Below are 21789 nucleotides of genomic sequence, written 5' to 3'. Positions count from 1 at the left end.
TGTTATTAATGAAAAGCAAATCCAAAATCACAAATATGATTTTTTTTAAATATTTTGAAGATAGAGGCATTGTATATCATTGGTGTATCTTTAGACTGTAAACAAGAAGGTCTGGGTTCAAGTCACTGGCGGATCCAGGTGGATTTTTTTGGAGAGGCACAATTAAAATATTTGTATAAAAATGCCGTTATAACAATCTTTTCTGTATCCAATAACTTATACAATCAGTGTTAGCGGTTTGAATCCACTCAGAGCAGTAGGGGTGCAGGGAAGATCAAATTATATTTTAAAAAAAAGTACAGTATACGTAAAATGGGTGAAATATTATAGATCTCTCTTTTGTGATAAGGTCAATTGCATAAATTCTTATAACAAATCAAACTTTACAATAATTTATTTGATTGTCCATGTTTATAAAACTCAGAATGGGCATGGCGAGCAAAAAATATTTTCAGTTCATGTGAGGTTTTACGGTTTCAAATAAATATAAAATATTAATTATACATTATTATGACAGGGTAAAGTGAATACATAATTGAAATGATGTATTTGAAAAATGTGGTTACAAATCTAAGAAGAGAGAAGAAACTAAGAACAAAAATTACACTTCAGAACAGAATAGGAGCAAATGATAAAATGAAACATTTTGCCATAAAAACTATGATACTATGCAGACACTAGATGAAAATTGAAGAGTTGGATTCAGTCCCTCTTTGCTGATAGACCAGGAAATAACGTGGTGTATCTCATTTGGCCCAAGAACATGTTTGTAAAGTAGTACATCAACAGCAAAGTCACTAATTGCAAAAAAATATATATCTGTGTGTAAAAACATTGCTTGTAATGAAAGCAAATCCAAAATCACGAATATGAAAATCTTCATTTTCATAGACAAGGCCCTGTGTATGACATGTATGCCAGAAACCGAGCAACTAGTTTCATTGCTCACACCTGGGCTAGTCTGGCTTCGGTCCCTGCATGGTATGGAAGCGTATTATAACCTCGGTCACAAGGCCTTGTTTAAATGCTACCCCACTTGGATGTTTAATTGCTATCTAACTTCTCTACTGCCTTTCTGTTTAAAATATTCACACTTAGGAGAAATCAGATTTAACAGTATACAAACTAACATTTCCTCTTTATTGTATTGGTCCCCTTCAATTTTTTCACATAGTATATTTTATTATTGTTTTCTAGCCTGTTTACATAGGCCCGTATTCTGAAGTCGGGTTTAACTTAAACTCAGGTTTAAAGTTGTGGTTTAAGTATGGGAGGCCAAAAGTATCAAAAATTTTATTAAGTTGTATGTTTCTTAATATGTTTACTGTGCTCTTTCCTGATTCATCGATGGTGAAGACAATCATCTATTTATACTTTCTAGACAATTATGAATGATTCGAGAGCCAAATGAGCTGAAGTATGATATCTCTACTGTTAGTGATTTATGTAACAATTGGCTATCCATACTTAAACCACAACTTTAAACCTGATTAAACTCAGGTTTAAACCTGATTAAACTCAGATTAAACTTAAGTTAAACCCGACTTCAGAATATGGGCCATAGAGTTTACCAAAAAAAGTCAAATTAGGTCATCCATGTTATAACATGAAATTATTCCCTCAATCCCTCTTATACTTTTCAAGCAGTGATCGTAACTCTATTTACCGTACTCTATTTATGTTCCATGTATATACTTTTTTAAATTATATTTTATATGCAGGGAGTATCTGTATTGTAAAATCACTCATGATTTTATTTCAAAAGCAGCAAATTCCTTTACCCTTCCTACCGATACATCAGGGCTCCGTAACACAAAGATTAGCGATTAATCGCTATTTTATATGCAGGGAGTATCTGTATTGTAAAATCACTTATGATTTTATTTCAAAAGCAGCAAATTCCTTTACCCCTCCTACCGATACATCAGGGCTCCGTAACACAAAGGTTAGCAATTAATTGCTAATTTGAAAGATCAATTCTGATTGGTTCCTAGTCAGTCTACCGAGCAAAATGCAACGATGATCTTGATAGGCCATTTCATTTAGCGATTAATCGCTAACCTTTGTGTTACGGAGCCCTGGTAAAGGATTTACTCATAGATTTTAATGATTACCTTGTATCATGTGATGTGTTTGTGTGTGATTATTAGCCGATACTGAAATTGCTTATGGTATTTTATCTGTATAATGATTTTTATCTTATACATGAAGCAAATATATATATATATATATATATAATATGCATGGCACCCTTGCCTCATAAGTAAATTTGACTGGATAGTATTAATGTCGCATATCCAAGTGTGCACAAGTGAACATCACTCATGAGATGTTGCAATGAAGTCGAGTTGCTATCAAAGTTACATGTACACAAAAGTCTAACATAAGTTATTTTTGACTTGCAATAAATGGATTTTCAATAAATTACAATGCTTGTGATTGATTTAGACTTGTTTGATCAAGAGTATTCCTTTTTCTTGCAAAGTAATGAAAGTAATGTCAGCTGCAAATTAATCAGGTTTGGATTGATTTTGTGACTTGTGATCCATTTTGTAATCAAACACAAACACAAACTAAAGGTTGTGTACTCACCAGCCATATTTATCATTGTAAATACTATAAGCAGTCACATTCACTCCATTTTGAATATGTGATGCAAGCTCAGTGTTGTTTTTTATCAATGTTAAAATGTACTGTATGTGCAGTAAGATTTGAAATCATAATAAAATGTTGACACCCAGTATTATTGATTGATTGATAACGAATTTATTTCATTTCAAATTTCAACAAAGTTACAAAGTAAAGCGAATTATAATATAACGTAATGAAATGAAATAGAATCCTTCTGAAAAGCAAAGCTTGTTATTGAAGGTTGCCTTCACTCTCCAACAAGTATAGTTATTTTATGTAAAATGGTAAATATTCTAAAAAGAAGTGAAAACAAAAATTACTAGATTTTTATTTGTCATGTGGAAGAATTAGGTGGTCTGTCGTAGAGAGATATGAATAGATATTAGATTTAAAGATAAATAGACAGACAGATAGACATACATATTTAAACAGATACATAAAGATAGATAAATAGATGAATGGAATGAATATATATATCCATGAATGAAATGAAATAGATGAATTGATATATATGAATATATATATATATATTCATTAAATTTGATGAACCTCCAGTCAACCTTGTGAACTTGTGTTTATTATTCAAAGCTCTTCCTGTGAAGGACATCGAGCACTCTATACAAGGATAGAACTCCCGAAGTATATATATATATATATATATATATATATATATATATATATATATATATATATATATATATATATATCCATGAATGAAATGAAATGAAAGGTGGATTAAAAATAGAAGATAGATAGACAGACAGACAAATAGATATAGAGATATAAACAGATAAATATGCATTAGATAGATAGATTATATATGATAGATAGATAATGATTGATAGATAATGAAGATAGATAATGATTGATGATAAAAATGATGATGATGATGACAGACATATTGAAACAGATAGACATTAGATAGATAATGATTGATGATAAAAATGATGATGATAATCATGATCATGATGATGAGAAATATGATGGTGATAACGGTGATTATGATATTATATTCCATATATACACATAGATTCAGAGACAGATAGATACATATATATTTATACATTCATACACAGATAGATAAAAAGACAGATTGATGGATAGATAGACTGATAGATAGAAAATAGATCGATATATATAGCTAGATAGACAGATAGATAAATAGACAGGACAGATAGAATAACATTAAACAGATAAATAGATAGATATTAGATTGTAAGATAAAAAGATAGACATTTAAACAGATATATATAAGATATTATAGAGAGATGGGTGGGTGGATAGATTGATAAAAGATATAAATAGATAAACATACATATTTTTTTTAATAGATATTAGATTGAAAGATAAATAGATATTTAAAGAGATAGTTATAAGACAGATAGAAAGAAAGATAGATAAAAACAAAGATAGATAGATAGATAGAAAGAAAGATAAAAACAAAGATAGATAGATAGATAGAAAATTGATAGATAGATATAGAGAGAGATGGACAGACGGATAGATCATGGACCTGGGCAGCGGGGGTGCTGGGGGTGCTGAAGCACCCCCAAGATTTTTCAATGAGGTGCTGCGTGTATTATTTTCCATAGGCAGCACCCCTGGAATTCTGGTTGGTGTGTCACATAAGAGAAATGTATGGAAAATGACCAACATCTTGTGTTGAAACCTTTTTCTTGAATTATCAAATTTCTTGGCATCATTTTGTAGTGAAACCTTTTTCTTTTTGCTTGTTAAATTTACATAGGCGGATCCAGGGGCCCAAGGGGCACGGGACTCCCTATTGGCGGAGCAAAAAAAAAGGGGGAGGCATTTTTAAAAAAGGAAAAGAAGGGAAAAGAGAGGAGAAAACAAGAGGATGGAAGAAGAGTGAATAAAATAAGGTGAGGGGACCACTTGGAAAATAAAATAAAAACTTTCATGTCACTACAGTGCGTATAAAAAAAAACGGTACAGTTTTGAAAAGTCTATGAAAAATTTGTTTCAAACTATTATATCTATATTTGATGTTAACAGATGCTCTGAGATTTTATCTTTGAAATGCCATTTAAAAAAAAAAATTGTTCATGCTTGAGCGAACACGGGACGTGTTTGTCGGGGGTTCAAAAAGAGGCTTGCGCCAAAATGGCAGAAATGAGAAATTTGATGATTAGACTTTGGCTAATCAGCAGACTTCCTCTTACTTAATCTTTTCATTATCTTTTGCCATAATTTTCGAATTATGCTGTCAAATTTCATTTACAAATTCATTTATTTACCTGAATTATTTTGTTTTTCATTTAAACTTCTTTTACCTTTGAATTTTCCTTCATAAGTAAGAAAAGAAGACTTTTTGTCAACCCAAGAAAGAACATTTGCATTACTAATTGGGAGAATTTGTAATTATTCAAATCCTTTTATTATGTGAAACAAATTATGTTATGGTACCTATAAAAGACATGAATCCTATTTTCAAGGGGTTATTGAATCCTTCACCAAGTTTAATTATGTGCTTGACAGGACAAACGGAAAGGATTCATGTCTTTCAATGGCAAAGGTGTATTGAGTCAATTTTAAAGGAGCAAGATTATGGCAAATCGGGTAAAATGTATCAAAAAGGTGTGAAGCGAGCAAGCAAAAATTTTCACTTTTCTATTATAATATCAAATTTTGTGATTTTGACATAATATTTTTTTTTTTTGGGGGGGGGGGAGCACCCTGAGCCCCCATCCATCAGAATGCCACTGTTCAAAGGCACCATAACCTTTGTCGCACACAATGAAAGGATTTGAAGGAAAAAGCAGGTTCTACCATACTTCGGTTAAAAAAAATGTTCTTGCCTAAAGAAGGAATATTCAAAGGAACAACATTATGTTATGATAACAATTCAAGCAAATAAGTAGATTTGGAAATAAATTTTAACTGCATAATTCGAAAATTATGGCAAAGATAATGAAAAGGTTAAGAGGAATTCTGCCGATTAGCAAGAAGTCCGACCATCATTTTATGCCATTTTGGCGCAAGCCTCCTTTTTAACCCCAGACAAAAACATTCCGTGTTCGCTCAAGCATGAACGAAACTGAATTATTTTAATGGCATTGAAGGATAAGATTTATAGAGATCATAATTCGAAACAAAAATTTTATATACTTTTCAAATCTGTCCCGTTTTTTTTAATACGCACTGTATATAATGTTTTCGCTCTCGCTTCGCGTTCGCGTTGCATGTTTGATGAGATAGGACTACATGAGATTCTTCCTCGATACACTGATACGGAGCTTAAAATATCAAGTTTTGAAGTCAATATACAAAACATATTTCAGCTCCGACATCGACCTCTCATTATTTTGTTTGGTTTATAAATTGATTTTTTTAAGTGCTCTGTAAAGTGTCCGTTTTATTGTCTCAGTGTCAACATTTTCAGCTCGCGCTGCGCGCTCGCGTTATTTGATTTGTCAGGTACCTATTCTCTTCGTGTATTCCATAAAGTTATCAAAATATCCCTTTTCATGTTTGATTGTCAAAACCTTTCAGCCAGCGCTGCGTGCTTGCATTTTTAATGGTGAGTTATGCATACCTCAATAATTTCCTCCATAATAATAAGCAATTCTATAACAATCTACTTTTCATGACATCGCGATTTGCGCTCTCATTAATTTGTTAAAAATATATTAACCCATGCATCCTATTCATAATTACAAAAGTGCTTAAAGTGTCCAGTTTTAAAAAATGATATCAACAAATTTCGAGCTGTCATTAGGCTTATTGGATTAATAAATACAAAAATAACATTTTCATGAATTCCTAAATTGTCCTTTTTTTCATAATGTAATATCTCGCGCTTAGGAAGAGGAATAGAAGTAAGTCATCATTTTCATATGATGACAAAATGTCCTTAGAATCAAGCTGACATTTTTATTATTTTTATTTTGATCTAGGACCTTTCCTAGATCAAAATAAAAATAATAAAAATATCAGCTTGTGTTTCGCGCTCACATCATTTATTAAGAGCGATCCGTAATATCCACTTCACAATTTTCCTATACATAGTTCTTGAATTAGTGCTTAAATTGACCCTTTTTCAGATAGGAATTTCAAATAAATTAAGCTCGCGCTCCGCGATCACATTATTGATTTTCATGATAAAAAATATAATTAGAATGCCAAGATACTAGTCTTAAACACACGCACGCATGATTATTGAGATACAATGCTTTTTCTTTATTTAAAATATGCTTAAATTATCCAGTTTTAGACTAAAATTTTCTGCTCGCACTTCGCGCTCACATTATTGATTTAGGATACCCAATTACCCATTCTTATCACGATTTACAAAACATGAATAGAGTGACCCGTTTTTTAGGTCTAAATTTTTTTTTCCGCTCACGCTTCGCGCTCGCATTGTTTAGTTATATGCCTATCCTGTCCATGATTATAAAATATGCTTAGAATTTCCATTTTTCGGTTGGAATGTCAAAAAATTTTAAGCTTGCGCTTCGCGCTCGCTTTATTTGATTATTGAATATGTATCGCTTTATGGCTAACTACAAACAGTCCTCAACAAGTCCCTTTACGATCAGTTATATACGCATTTTGTTCAGGGTCACAAACATTGCCCAGAATGTTCGATTTTTAGGACAAGATACACATGAAATTTCCCCAAAAAATAGCTCGCGCTTCGCGCTCGCACTATAGATTATGTTTCACTATAGACTATGTTTCATAAGAATAAAGCAAAGAAGTGACTGTTACGAAGAAACAAACACAAATCATCTTTGGGGAAAATATGGGTGAAATTTTGTTTTCGCCTTATTGGCGAAAACTGGATCCGCCCCTGAATGAGATCCCCCCATGACTGAATGAGATCCGCCCCTAGGGGGTGCCTACTTCAGCACTCCCAGCCAAAAAATCGCTCCCAGGGTCCTGAGATAGATAGATAGCGGATAGATAGCTTTAGATAGATAGGTAGCGGATAGATAGAATATAAATTATAATAGAAAGATTGATATGATATGAAAAAAAAATAATTGTAAGATAGAATATAAATTATAATAGAAAGATTGATATGATATGAAAAAAAAATAATTGTAATTTATTTTTATTTTGCAAAATTTTCACTCTTATTCATTGGAATTGTTATAAAGAATCATTTGCGAGATTTTAAAAAGAAAAAAAATGGGGGAAAAACACTAATGTTCACCCTCGGACTCGAACCCCTGCCCGCATGACTGAATGAGATGCAAGTCTGACGCCTTACCGATTGAGCTACAATATTTCCCATATACTTTACACGTATGCAAAATACGAGCATCTCAAATCCAATTTTGCAAGTGAAATACGGGCATGAATGATCCCGTATCTGATTGGGAAATGAAGGCAACATTAACGAAAGCTTAGAATCTCAGCTACATCATTCTAAAAGCTACGGAAGCTTTAACAGTGCCACCAGAAGACGAGATGAGAAGACGAGAAAAAAAAAGTCAAGATGACAAGAAGACGAGGTAAGAAAACAAGAATACGAGATCCTCGATCTTGTCAAGTCAATTTATTTTTAATGAGAAGACGAGAATACAAGATCCTCAATCTCGTCAAGTCGACTTCGTCAGGACGAGAAGACAAGATCCTCAATCTCGTCAAGTCGACTAAACTAGGACGAGAAGATAAGAAGACAATATAGAGAATCTTGTCAAGTCGACTTCGTCAGGACGAGTAGAGAAGAAGACGAGATCCATGATCTCGTCAAGTCGATTTATTTATGACGAGAAAAGAAGAAGACAAGATCCTCAATCTCGTCAAGTCGTCTTCGTCAGGACGGGAAGTCAAGTAGGACGAGAAGACTTTTTTTTTACATTCCAACAATAAACTGGCAGGGCTTAAATAGTGGTTGATTTATGAAATTTGACTGAAAACACAATTTGTATTGACTTTGTTATCACGTTTATGAGCTGGTTTTGGCTTGAAGAATTTATATTCAGAAATGCTTAACCAGTCTTCACAAAATTTGTTTCAAAATTTGTGAGAGACTTGAACCCTCCCCCCCCCCCCAAAAAAAAAAACCCCAGAAACACCATGGGATCAGGGTTAAAAATATTCAGACTAATTATCATTGCAGAAAGTAATAATTTTACTTGAATTTGTGACAGTTTTAATACAGATGTAAACTGGACTGGCAACAGACGTTTGAATGAAAACGTTTCAGTATAAAAATCCAATAAAGAAATAAATTGCACTCAATCATTGATAATTATAAATGCTAATAAACATTCTCATCTTTACATTTTGAAGTACAATTTATAAATACTTCCAAGTATAGATACAAGGGGGTATTTAATCATCTGTTAAAATAAGTATGTTGCATTTGAAGGGGACCAGTCTGGTAAAATTATATGAAACCCTTATTAAAGGATTCAAAATATATCTTTGCCTGGAGAGGCAACCCCATGCAAACCATGTTTATTTAGAAAGACGGAAAATTTGAGAATCTTTATCATCGTGAGACTTCCAATCATCTCATCCAATATGCAAATTACATGTAAATTTCCCAATTCCCAAATTCTCAAGTGCATGGCCTTTTCACTACATCTTGAACATGTTGAAATGCACTTGAATAACAATTTAAGTTAATTTTGATGGCATATGGTATGTTTAAAAACCCGTGCGGCTGTTTCACAATTTTAACAATTTTCATGATTTACACATAGTTATAAAATTTCAAAGAAAATTTTAGAATTTTTTTTTTAATAACTCTGCTTTAGGGGTTTATACACAGAAATCTTTCATAGGACTGTTTGTTGTCTAGAAACAAAATCATCACAGAATTGAACAAAACATACACAATATTGTCATAACAATAAACAAATACCTGCCAAACGGTTTTCCAGGAAAACGGTTAAATACATAGTAATGAAAATGAAGATCAAAGAAATTACATTGAATTATCTTTATCTAACTCCATCCAGCCAAGAACCTCTCCATCCACCCAATCACCAATTTCATAAACCCCTCAGATGCTCCAGTAGGCCTATATATCGTTACATTACTCTATACAGCCAAGCAGCTCTCCTGCCAGCCAAACACCGATTTCATAAACCCCACAGAAGCTTTAGTATAATAGCGTTACTTTGAAATATTTTCATCTAACTCAATCCATGCAGCAAAGCACCTCTCAATCCACCCAAGCACCAATTTCATAAACCGCGCGAGAACCGAGCAGACTTATGTGACGTCATATACACTGGCGTAAATCCCGGGGGGGATGGGGGGGGATATATCCCCCCCACTTTTCGAGGAGGGGGGGATGGCCTGTACAAACATCCCCCCCCCCACTTTTTACGAAAGAAATGAAAAAAAGAAATTACAAGAGATAATTGTTTTATTGGTGAAAATTCTTCCTGAAATACCGCTTAACAAATAAAACAATATTATTGAATCATAAAATGCAAATAAAGAGCCAGTTCACCATTTTCAAACGATATACTAATGTCCTTATTATAACATTGAAGAGAAACCCCCGTTTCTTCCAAATCATCAATGTTGGGGTCTTTGGAAAGGAATTAAGATGGAATGTCAAATTTTTTTTAATGTAATCTCTAATAAAACCATTAAACCATCATGGGGTAAAAAAAGATAATAATATAGGAGGGGTATTTGCCATATGGACATACGGTGGCGTAACTACGGGGGGGGGGCATGGGGGGCACGTGCCCCCCCCCCTCCCAATCGGCTGACCAAAAAAAACGGGGAAAAGGAGAAAAGGGGGAGAAAGGAAGAGAAACGTAGTGGAAAAGAAGTAATATTATTCATTATAATGTTATAATATATTATAACTATGTTATGTTACATTACATAAGAAACATTTTTATCATAACTTTATGAAACATAATTTGCACAGGGCCTACGTCTTCATTGTTCCTGGTGCTCGCATTGTCTGTTTGACGAGATATATAATCCTGTTGTACTAAAACATCCCGTTTTCAAGTCAATATAAACCAAATATATTTCCTAGCACTTGAGTTATCATTGTTTTATGTAGTGACATATGCTTCTTTTTCATGACTCAAAAAGTGATCGCCCCATGTTAAGGTCTACCTATATATGAAACATTTCCTGTCCATGATTACGTTCGCATTAGTGGATTGGTGAGATATGTCTGCTTAACATGAATTCCTAAAATCAGTCCTTAAAATGTCCCTTCTTCTGATCTGATTATCAAAAATTTTCAGCTCGCGCTTCGCGCTCGCATCATTTGGTTAATGAAATACGTATGGTCCTAGTTAATTCCTACAAATAAACCTCAGAATGCCCCACTTCAGGTCTGAATCATCTAAATTTTCAGCTCGCGCTTCGCGCTCGCAATATTTGATTAGTGAGATGCATATGATAATCATGATTGTAATGACTACAAAAAGTGTTTCATGTGTTCAGATGTAATTCTAATAAAATCAGCAAGCGCTTGGCACTCGCATTAGATGACTATGGTGATATATGCATACTCTTAATGGATTCCTAAAATATATTCCTTAAAATCTCGCTGTTTGGGGTCAGAATATACGAAAACTTCAGCTCGCGCTTCGCGCTCGCATTGTTTAGCGAGACAGGTACCTATCATGATTACACAAATTTGATTATAATGTCCCTTTTTAGGTGTGAATATAAATAAATTTCAGCTCGCGCTTCACGCTCGCATTATTTGGTCAGTGAGATACATATCTGTTTAATGACATTGTCCTAAAAATGTCTCTATTAGGTCAGAATAACTGGCAACTGAGCGCGCTCACTCAGTGATTCAAAAATTTTGCTGGTGCCCCCCCCCCCATGCCGTGACCCACGGTACGCCACTGTGGACATATCAATGACAATTCCTTGCATATCAAAAAACATGATTGCAAAAAAGATGCCAAAATATTTCAGTCACCCCCCCCCCCCACCCGTCAACACGGATTTACGCCAGTGGTCATATATCATGTATATTCATGAACTTCCATCCAGTCACCTTCATACGCTACGATATATTTCCAACATTTTCTTTTTCTGTGTGAACCTGGTCAAAAAACGGGGGAAATGTGAGAAAGAGGGAGAAAGACAGAGATACGTAGTAGGGGGAAAAGGAAATCATTGTATATGATATTTATGTCACATATATATATATATATATATATATATATATATATATATATATATATTGTCACGAAATGGGTTTTATTTCGTGTGTAGAAAATTATCTTTGGTTGATTTATAATGTTTTTGTCGTAGCTGGCGATATTCCATGCATGCTTCTACACAAATAAGGACGTAGATAAGAACATGAAAGTTATGCACGTTTTGTAAAGTTTTTGTGGACTAATTGTTTCCTGGAGATGTTTAGCTGGTTAATTAGGTAATTACTAGTTTGAACTAAATAAATGCTTTAATTTGATATGTCATTCATGAAAGTCCGATTTCGGAGAGCAAAGTTATATATATATATAATTCAGGAAAATGATTTGTGACAGTTGAAAATAACCATAATCCAAACGTCTTGAAATTTATACAATTCATGAATTATTTAAAATATTCCCTACATGATGTAACTTTTACGACTATGCCATACGTAAGAATTCATAAGAGCCATTTGAGGGGTGAAATATGAGTGACGGAGTGAAATGAAAGAAAGTGTTTTTAGAATACAAAATTTGGCGGATGAAAGCATTTTAACGTGAATGCACACGACTTAAGACAACAATATTAATCATTTGATTTTAACAAATAATCCTTCATTTCTTGAAAAGTGGGGTATGTTTGTAAGCCTACATGCCATCCCTGGCTTCTCTGTCACATCGCCCCGGATTCACGCCTGTTATATATGCCTACATACCTATACAAAAAACTATGCTTCAATTTATTTCAATTATTTTCGAATAAGCCTTTGGGGAAAACACAACAAAGTGACCTCAAAATTCAATTTGGGGGAACAATTGAAAGTGCTTTAATATCTTTTGAAAAGACTGATTAATGTGATCGCGGGATTTGATTCTCCAAACAAGCTATTAAACATCGAAACCGAAACAGACTATTATTAAATAAAACTAAACATTTCCTTAACATTTATTTATTTTGCATGACAAAGCAATACTTGAAGTTAGGCTAAAACATAATTATATAGACGGTCATCAAAGAAAATTAATTAGATTTTAAGTCAAACCAAAGCAATCAACAATGTCATTTTTTTAACCTGTCATTTTTTTAAATCGATGAAATACTTTTTCCTTCGAATTTTCCCTCCACCTTTTTCTAAAACCGTGTACAAAAACGTAAAAATGACCATATGATTGTGATTTTTTGAATGGTCAGTCCCCCCACTTTTGGCTCAGCCCCCCCCCCCCACTTTGAAAACCGTTCCGCGGCCCCTCTTGTTATCATATTCAGTGTCTTGATCTTGTTATCCCGTTTAATAAATTTATTGATTAATAAATATATCTATATTTAAATAAAATAAATGAAAAAAATCATTAATTTGTCGTTCAATGTGAGCAATTAATTTGACATGTCAATGATTGTCCATGCAATGCATCTAAGCTTTATTTTTTCTTGTTGAAAAAAAACATGTGCATGAATTTAATTTAGTTTGTCAAATAAGACCATTTTATTTACTTATTTTTAAATTGTACACAACTTATGAGATTGAAGTTTATTCACCTTCAAATAAATCGTTAAACAAAAAATATTTACTTTGCAAAAATAGAGAGTGGCCTGTCTCTGTCCCTCTCCTCAAAAATCTATCCCATTAGCCTTTATGATCCCACGTCATATAGGACTTCCTCCGAAGGGATCTCTTCATGAGAGCTCAAGAACTGTTTTCAGGGACCTTCTCAATATAATTTCTGATTTGCTGTATTAACCATAAATGTAATATCAAATCAGGAGAGTGTTTTGCTGCAGAAGTTTCGCTTGGGATATGTTTGACCTTGTCTTCCTCTCACTCCCGCATGTATACATTCCCCTTCCTCCTTTTCTACTGCCAATTTATATCCCACTCCCAAATCTCTCTCTTTCACTCTCTCTCCCTTCTCTCCTTCACACTTCTCTACTTTTCTCTCCACACTCTCTATTTTCTCCTTCTTTCCTGTCCTCTCTCTTTCTGTTTCATTTATGTCCCCTATTTTTTTACCTCGTCTGTTATTATCCGTCGTTTAGACCTGTTTCTTCACATCTGTTTTCATTGTTTGAGTTGACTCTTTCTTCATAATCTCATTCTGCTTGTTTCAACATCTTTATACTCTTTCTTATTTTTTCCATATTCCATTTTTTCACCCTTGTTTCAACTTTACTTCATCCTTTTCTCTGGGACATCTTACCATTTTAATCTATGTTCCCTATTCTACCGTGTATTTCACCATACACTCTACACACAACCCCCTCCCATTTTCTCCTCTTTTTATCTTACAATTAACTCAATAATAGTACCATCTGATCACTTTCTCTACTTAAACATTTAACTTTGAATATTCTGTGTTTATTGATAACACTGTTTCCCTACGTTCTCATTCGTTCTCTTCCTTTCTCCATTATTTTATCTCTCTCTCTATTGTACCATCCCCTTCACAGACTTTCCCCTCTTCCGCCCCTCCTACTTTCACTCTCTATCTCTCACATAAGTGACGTTGACATCTGATCCATGATTAAGTGTCAGTTGTTGAACCTTATACTCACTTTGTAAATGGCTCAGTACGATACTCAATAATATCTATGATACACACGTCAACCTTTCCTCAATTCTCCAACAATGGTAAGTTATTTTAACTTAAATGTTTAAATCTTTCTCGATATATTTTAATGAAGGTGATATTACCTGTCTGTGATCTACTAACCAGTTAATTAGAAGAATAGGTTTGTATGATTCTTCTGCAAAAACTGGTAATAAAAATGACTCGTATTTATCAAGCAACTGTCATTCGTGAATGCGGGGCAGTGTTGTTTCGCTTGTACCTAAAATCTGTCAAGTTTTTTTTTTAGAGCGAGATAATTTAGTCTTTGGCAGACGTTCCTAATGATCAATTATCAAAATGGCATTTGAAGCGAAGAATACATACGTCTGTGCCAAGAGAATAACTCAATATATTGTACACTAAATGATATGCAGTAAAAGTGTTGTGATGATTGTGTGTAATTTGTACTTTCATCATTATGGTATTTGAAATTATCAAATGTTTTAATTATGAATAAGGCGGATAAGGCACTTTTGTTTTGTAAATAAGCAATATGCTTGCCGTTTCTTTTCGTGTTTTCATTAGCACTGTAGTTTCGAAAGGCGAAAGGAAGTAATTGTTTAATTGTGAGGTTTTTCTGTATTAATTGTAAATGTTTAACTCTGCATGTGCTGTCATGTTCGCTATTTTGTATTACTTACTTTGATGTGAAGTCAACGATTATAAACTTCCAGTCACATTATCCAGTTAGTATTATGTCTACTCCGGTTATAGCCGGAGCATTCAAACCTACTACAAACCCATTCATGGTATCTACCAGAAATAATCTTTTTTTTTTAATAATTCAGAGTCGGGTGTGACAGTAACATAATTTCGTTTTGTTTTGAAAGAGAATACCTAAAACCAGGGTGGATCCAGGATTTTCCAAAGGGGGGGGGCAAATTTTTCGGAGGAAAATTTTGACAAGCCCCCCAAAAAAGGTTTTCAATCACAAATTAAGGATATTTCGTACCCAAAAAAATTTGACGAGCAAAAAAAAAAAAAAGGTCTTCAATTTCAAAAGAGGGGGGACACCTCGGTTTCAATGACATTTTTACATTATATTACACGTGCCCCCTCCTGTGCCCCCCTGGATCCGCGCCTGCCTAAATCATGGCTATGCAGATCATTAGGGAGAGTGAATGACAGCTGGGAATGATGAAAATCTATGTTTCTATTGACGAATTAATGAATGTGTTACATCCCACAACCAAATCAATTTCACACAATTCTTACACAGAACGACCATGTTAAATACAGATTAAACGAATCAACATTCATTGATTATCACACTTTTGAATCTGAAGTATTACATGAATGCTTCAAAATTCATCGAATTCAAAGTGATTATCATCCTCCAAATGAAATTCAAAGCCAATATTAGGAGCCTGACTGTCTGGCCCTAATTAGTTTGGGTTCCTTATTGTTCCCTTTTCAGCAAGATAATCATATCTAGGTTTGGATATGATCTAATAACAGAACATGGTTTTGAATGAACTCGCCCGAATTACAATGTGGGATTAGATTGTCGATGTATCAACATATCTACTTTTCTGAAAGTTGGCAGGGATTTTCCTTTGAATTTTGCAGTGTATTAATGGTTTAAGAAGACGTACGTGACAATGATTCACAACATCTGCCGACCCATTAATTACATGAATTAACTGTCGCTTCCTCCATCTTAAACCCCGTCAAACTCTTCTAAAGTTTTAAAATTATGTTCAGTTACAGTTGGTCGAAGATTTTCTTGAGTTTTATTTTATTCTACCATTTTCATGCGGCCTTTAACGTAGCCATACAGTAGGGGTTTAGGTTTATACATAAATTTGAACGCTAGAAAAATTGTTATTTCATCACAGCTTACGTGGTGCACTGACTTTTAGCCATATAACAAACAATTTGACGTCCAGGTCACAATGCTTCCTTGTGGTTAAGTGACTTTGCACCAAGGGAAAAGTGGTACACTATTAAAATTTAAAAAATGACTAACTGGAAGTGTGTCTTAATAATTGCTTTCGTCTTTGATTGGCAGGTATACCTGCTCTTCTAGCTTGGATCTACAGTCTGCCGAGGAAATCTTAGAATGAAGTTCTTTCAACACGTTAGCTAGAATGAAATCTGGAGCCCTTATTCAGGAGATTTTTTAGGAGAGTATAAATGGCTCTTCCTAGAACAGAGAATCCTACCATGACTGGGTCAGTGGATACAACTACATTATCTTCTTTGCAAGAACCAACATCCTGGCAGGACATCGTCACGGTGACCCTTTGGATGATTACCATGGTGATAGGTATCAGTGTTAACAGCTTACTTCTCCTGGCCATTGTCGTCTCCAGGAGTTTACAAACAAGGAGCAATATTCTTGTCATCAATGTCCTTCTCGCGGACCTTGTGATTTGTTTCATGTTGCCTCTCCAGTCTGCAACGCTTCTTATTGTAGACATTGAGGGCGCACTCTCGATTATGTGTGCTGGTGTTGCAACCCTTGCCAATATGTGTCTCTGGATCAGGATGGCAACGTTTGGAGTGTTGTCTCACCAGCAGTGGAAGCAACACACAAAGTCCAGATCTTTTTGGGCCAGTATCCACAAGCGAAAAAGACCTTTCATAGTCGCATCCCTCTTATGGATGTGTATTTTCTTAATTATTTACATTCCAAATATTACTACAAATTTCATTCATCTAGGATATTCAAGCAGGACAAATCTTTGTGTTTTGGAAGTTTGTGATCCTTATAGTCGATTTATTATCAGGATTGTAATGCCCATTCTCTGGCTACTCACAGTACTATTCTCTTCACGGAATTTCTACAAAATCCATCTATTTGAGAAAAATCGTCGGAAAAATAAATTTGTTCCTCGGAAAAAGAGAAGACCTAACCCCCGAAGAGACCCGGGAGCATACATGACCCCTAGTTCACCTTTTGAAGAAGTTCAGCAAGCTCGTCCAATGACAAGTTTAAAAAAGGATAAAGGAAAACACAAGAAGCAGTGTAATCAATCACAAATAAACCAGGAAAAAGTTTCAAAATTACCAAAGTTTTTAGATTTCTCGAGTGGAAAGAGAAACAAGAATAAATCAGACAATGCAACAATGCTTGGAAATAAAAGAAAAATTTCTTTGCCTCACAAGACAGATGAAATAAAAACAATCAGTAAAGAATTGAAAATGATATTCTCTCTGGAGCAAGAGGACACCATCAAGCCTTCCGTTATACGTAAAAACAGTGAAAACAGAGAGGGCTTAGCCAAGGGTGATGTTGACAATGAAAAGAACGAAAACCAGAATAGAAATAGCGGGAAAATGAGAGTCAAGTTAGGTAGCTTTGCGAAAAGGTTGCACTGGAAGAAAGCAAGCACAGAGACAATGATTTTGAGCGATACCAGTCATGAAGATGTTGATGATGTTAATAATGTGAGTGATTATGATTGTGACGATGATGATGGCACGATTAATGGAATGGCCCAAACTGGAGAAACTTATGATTTCACATCAAGGAATGTGTATTTATCTCCGAATTATAATGAAAACAAAAAACGTACGCCTGATGGGAAGTACTCGGTACCATACTCTTACGAACTCCAACCGATAGGATCTTCAATGATATCCTCTAAAGGCATTTCTTGGAGAAAATCATCACCTTGCGCATTCGCGTTATCAGTTTCTCAGCTACTCTCCATCCTAACCCTCCTCTATCTTGTACTTATTATTCCTAAACTAATCTGTATGATTATCTGTATAGATGCACCATTCCTCTATAAAATGGCAGAGACACTTTATTTTTCCATTAGTGCCCTAAACCCACTCCTTATTGCTCTGAAGCATAGGAAATTTAATCAGGTTATTGATTGTCTGGTGTACAGAAAATGGACATCCATACCAGAGCCATCCTATTTTTTAGTAAGACTTTGCAAAATAGAGAAAAATATCAGTGATTGTGGTGATTGCCAGCTTTGATTCTTGCTTGAAGACAACGGTTACATAAACACAGCCTTATTTTTGTACACATGTAGTTGCACATATCTAGGACTACATAAATTGAACATGAATCTACTAGCTTGAAAGTTGAGGAAGCACTAGCTGTGTTCAAATTGTCATCAGCGCTATAAATACAAGACATGTTTTATATCCTGTGGTAAAACTGCAAAGTTTAAAATTTTCTATCGTATCATTCACCACATAGGAAGTATATGTACAACAATGAAACCAATTAATATTAAAATAAACTAAAATCTGATTTTTGGGGGTGATTTAGTAATCGAAATCGACGGGCAATATGAAACATGGAATATTGTTCAGTTTTGTTACATTTATTGTCCTAAAAGTATCACTCGAGTAAAGATAATGTGATAGATAGATAGATAGATAAATAGTTTATTAATAAAAATCGAGATATCAACGCGGCTAAGGCCAAATTGCGATGTATTTACAAGGTAATAATGACACAATAATATTAACAATAACACAGATAATTGCAATGTAAACAATACTGATAAAATATGTCTTTGAAATTACTTGTGTTGTGGAGTTTTTGAATGGAATAATAACTGGAAAGTAAATTGTGTGTCTGGGAAATGACTATACAGTGCGTATCAAAAAAAAGTTTACATTTTGAAAAGCCCTGAAAATTAAAACATATACAATATGTGGGTAATTTTTTCACATATAATCTTGGGTTTGGGTCTCATCTATCCAATGAAAGTAAAAGTTTTGACAGAATGTTACACTTGAGTGAGCACTGTCCATTTCTGTAAAGCTCGCAGAAATGCTAGTTTTTACGCTGTGTCAAGGGGAAAGGGCGAAATCAAACTTACCCTGCGAAATATTTCTCATACTTTTACCTTGCAATTTTAGTCAATTAAAATAAAACGGATACATTTAAGCATTTTGTAACAATTTTGCCACCAAAATTGAAATTTCATCACTTAGTAAGCGCCACCTTTACCCTTTTTTGTGCCAGCTGGATTTGAGGACATAACTGAATCTGAACAAAAGTTTATATCAGACATCTCCAGCATTTTTTCACTAAGTTTTTATTATTTAAAGTGGGTTAACATTTCATTTTTATTTAATACTTGTTTCTCCACACTTTTCCCAAGCTTGACAATGATTAACAAAATGAAAATGAAGCCATTTCATGTGAATCACAGCTCAGTGTAAAGCAAATATCGTCACGATGGCCTCGGTGTGTGGGGGAGTGGGGTGGGGCGCAATGCACTCTTCGAAGTGTTTTGGGCAAGGAAACAAGTTAAAAAAGGTGAAAGATATCTTTAAATCAATTTTACTAGCTAAATTCCACGTGTTCTTCATGAGTAAGCATAGGCGGCGGAAGCGGGGGGACGTGTCCCCCCTAAATTTTAGGTGGGGGGGGGGGACGATCCCCCCTAAATTTTTAGTTGATAACCTTTTTTTTGGTTGCTTTTTTGTGGTTCCGCCGCCAATGTGAGTAAGGTCTACTTTTATTCACATATTAACTATTTCAAAGTTCTGCGCAAATCATTTTTCACTAACTTTTCAAAAGTAGGTGGTGCTCACTCAAGCGGAAATATTTTCGACATTTATATCATTTGCTTAAGTGGGTCTGTACCAATTTTCAAATGTGGAAAAATCTTCAGGGCAATTCCATAGGTTGGTGAACATGAGCTCAATGTGTCTTTGTACATATAGCCCATCTGAACCGTAACGTGAGTAACCACTTTATCTGCACCCCTAGTAAAAACCATGTGTTCTTTATTTTTTAAATTATATACAAATTTGTCTCCCTAATATACTTCTTTGAAATGGATATAATCAACTTTCATAAAAGCCTTGCATGAGGACACTTTTCACTTAATATGTCCACTTTTCATTTTATGCATGTCCAAATCATGTAACATGAGTAACCGACACATTTCAAAGATTTGCCAGGAGCATAATGAAATTTCCCAAGTTTTGTTTTTATACAAAGGATAGTCAGACTGCGTACTATGTTGTGATAAAGAGATGTTTAGTTCCTATCAATAATAATGGAGTTACAGCTCCAAGTATGAGTCAAGGTGTCTCCAAATGTAACGTGAGTAACCGTGGAATAGCCCTTCAGGATATTACAAATGTGTAATTTTACAGGAATTTTTTTTTTGATACGCACTGTAGTGTGTATGTCACTGTAGCATTCAACTATATCATAATAACGGAAATACCAAACAGTTTAGCGGATACAGTAAATAATTTGACAAAAGGTACTTTTGAATGACGAAAACATAAAAAAATTAAATATTTAAAATACACATGATTCATGCATGTGCATAGATATAGGTCTATGAAAACGTGGTTAGCGTATGTGGTATTAATTCGTCTAGTATAAACTCATTTTTTCCCTCTAAATTTTACGTATATTTATTTCAAATAATTGACCTATATTAATAAATATTAAAGAAAGAATATTTACTGAGCACAAGCATAATACTTAACATATTGAGAAAATCGGTGAAAAGAATAAAGATAATAGTCAGAAGTGTTTCGTGGTGTACAAATAGATTGGAAAAATGGAGATATACTGGCGGTAATATGAAAATCAGTGGCGTACACAGGGGGGGGGGGGGGTGTAACAGGTGTTCAACCCCCTTAATTTTTTGTACCCAAAACCCCCCTAAAATATGTTGAAGACTTTTTTTTGCCACTTTTTAAAATTAATCTGGAACTATCAATTTCGTTTAAGGACGACAAGTATTACATAAAATAAGAATTAATTAACAAATATTACGAAGTAAAAAAGTGATTGAAACATGACATTGTATATTATGTACAGTGTCATGTTGAAAATTGATTATGATAGTTCAGGTCTATAATGCCGACCAAACTAACACAGTCCATTCTTATTCAGTAGTCGGAATACATACTCATTACAACAATCGTTTACTTTGTCTCAAAATCGCGACGTGGGCACTACCTTTCGGATGGTGCCCGGGAGGGTGTTGACTTCATCACAGGTACTATATGATATTGGGCGATTCCATGCTAGAAAAATCAGCCATTTTCACAACATTTTTCAACCTGCTGTACAAACGAACGAAGAACTTCAATTTGCTTTGTGGTAATATTAAAGTACTAATGGATAGACATGCAAAAAACTGACAACCAACAAAATTATGTTGCCCATAGGTGAATTATAGCTAAAAATGTTGCGTGTCGTAGGCCTATATACGGGATGTTCCCGACCTTTCGTTGGAGAACGCGAACGCTTATTTGCGACGGTAGTTGATTTTGGAAGAGACTTTTGGGCCCGTCGTCATGGTCGTAAAACTCTGTCCTGCAATGCAAATTGTGTGACATTAGATTTTTTTTCGTTTCGCATCTGGAACGGAAACATTCAATCTGCGTTTCGTGTGCAAAATTCTGGTTGCTACTATGGTAACAGCGCTATATCCGATTTAGGACGACTTTCCAAAGCCACATTTGGTTCCTCCCAGAGCTCGAG

General features: G+C 34.4%; 1 long non-coding RNA gene across 1 annotated transcript; it reads left to right on the top strand.

Moving 5' to 3' along the window:
• The first annotated feature begins 14290 nt into the window (after positions 1-14290).
• On the top strand, positions 14291-20154 carry LOC135155795 (uncharacterized). The gene is made up of 2 exons (XR_010294963.1): positions 14291-14374; positions 16366-20154. It is a non-coding gene; the product is annotated as an uncharacterized LOC135155795 (long non-coding RNA).
• The last annotated feature ends 1635 nt before the right edge of the window (positions 20155-21789 follow it).

Source organism: Lytechinus pictus, chromosome 10 (genome assembly GCF_037042905.1).
Source record: "Lytechinus pictus isolate F3 Inbred chromosome 10, Lp3.0, whole genome shotgun sequence".
Taxonomy (NCBI): Eukaryota; Metazoa; Echinodermata; class Echinoidea; order Temnopleuroida; family Toxopneustidae; genus Lytechinus; species Lytechinus pictus.
The sequence above is the reverse complement of the archived record's forward strand: the minus strand, read 5'-3'. Positions and strand labels throughout refer to the sequence as shown.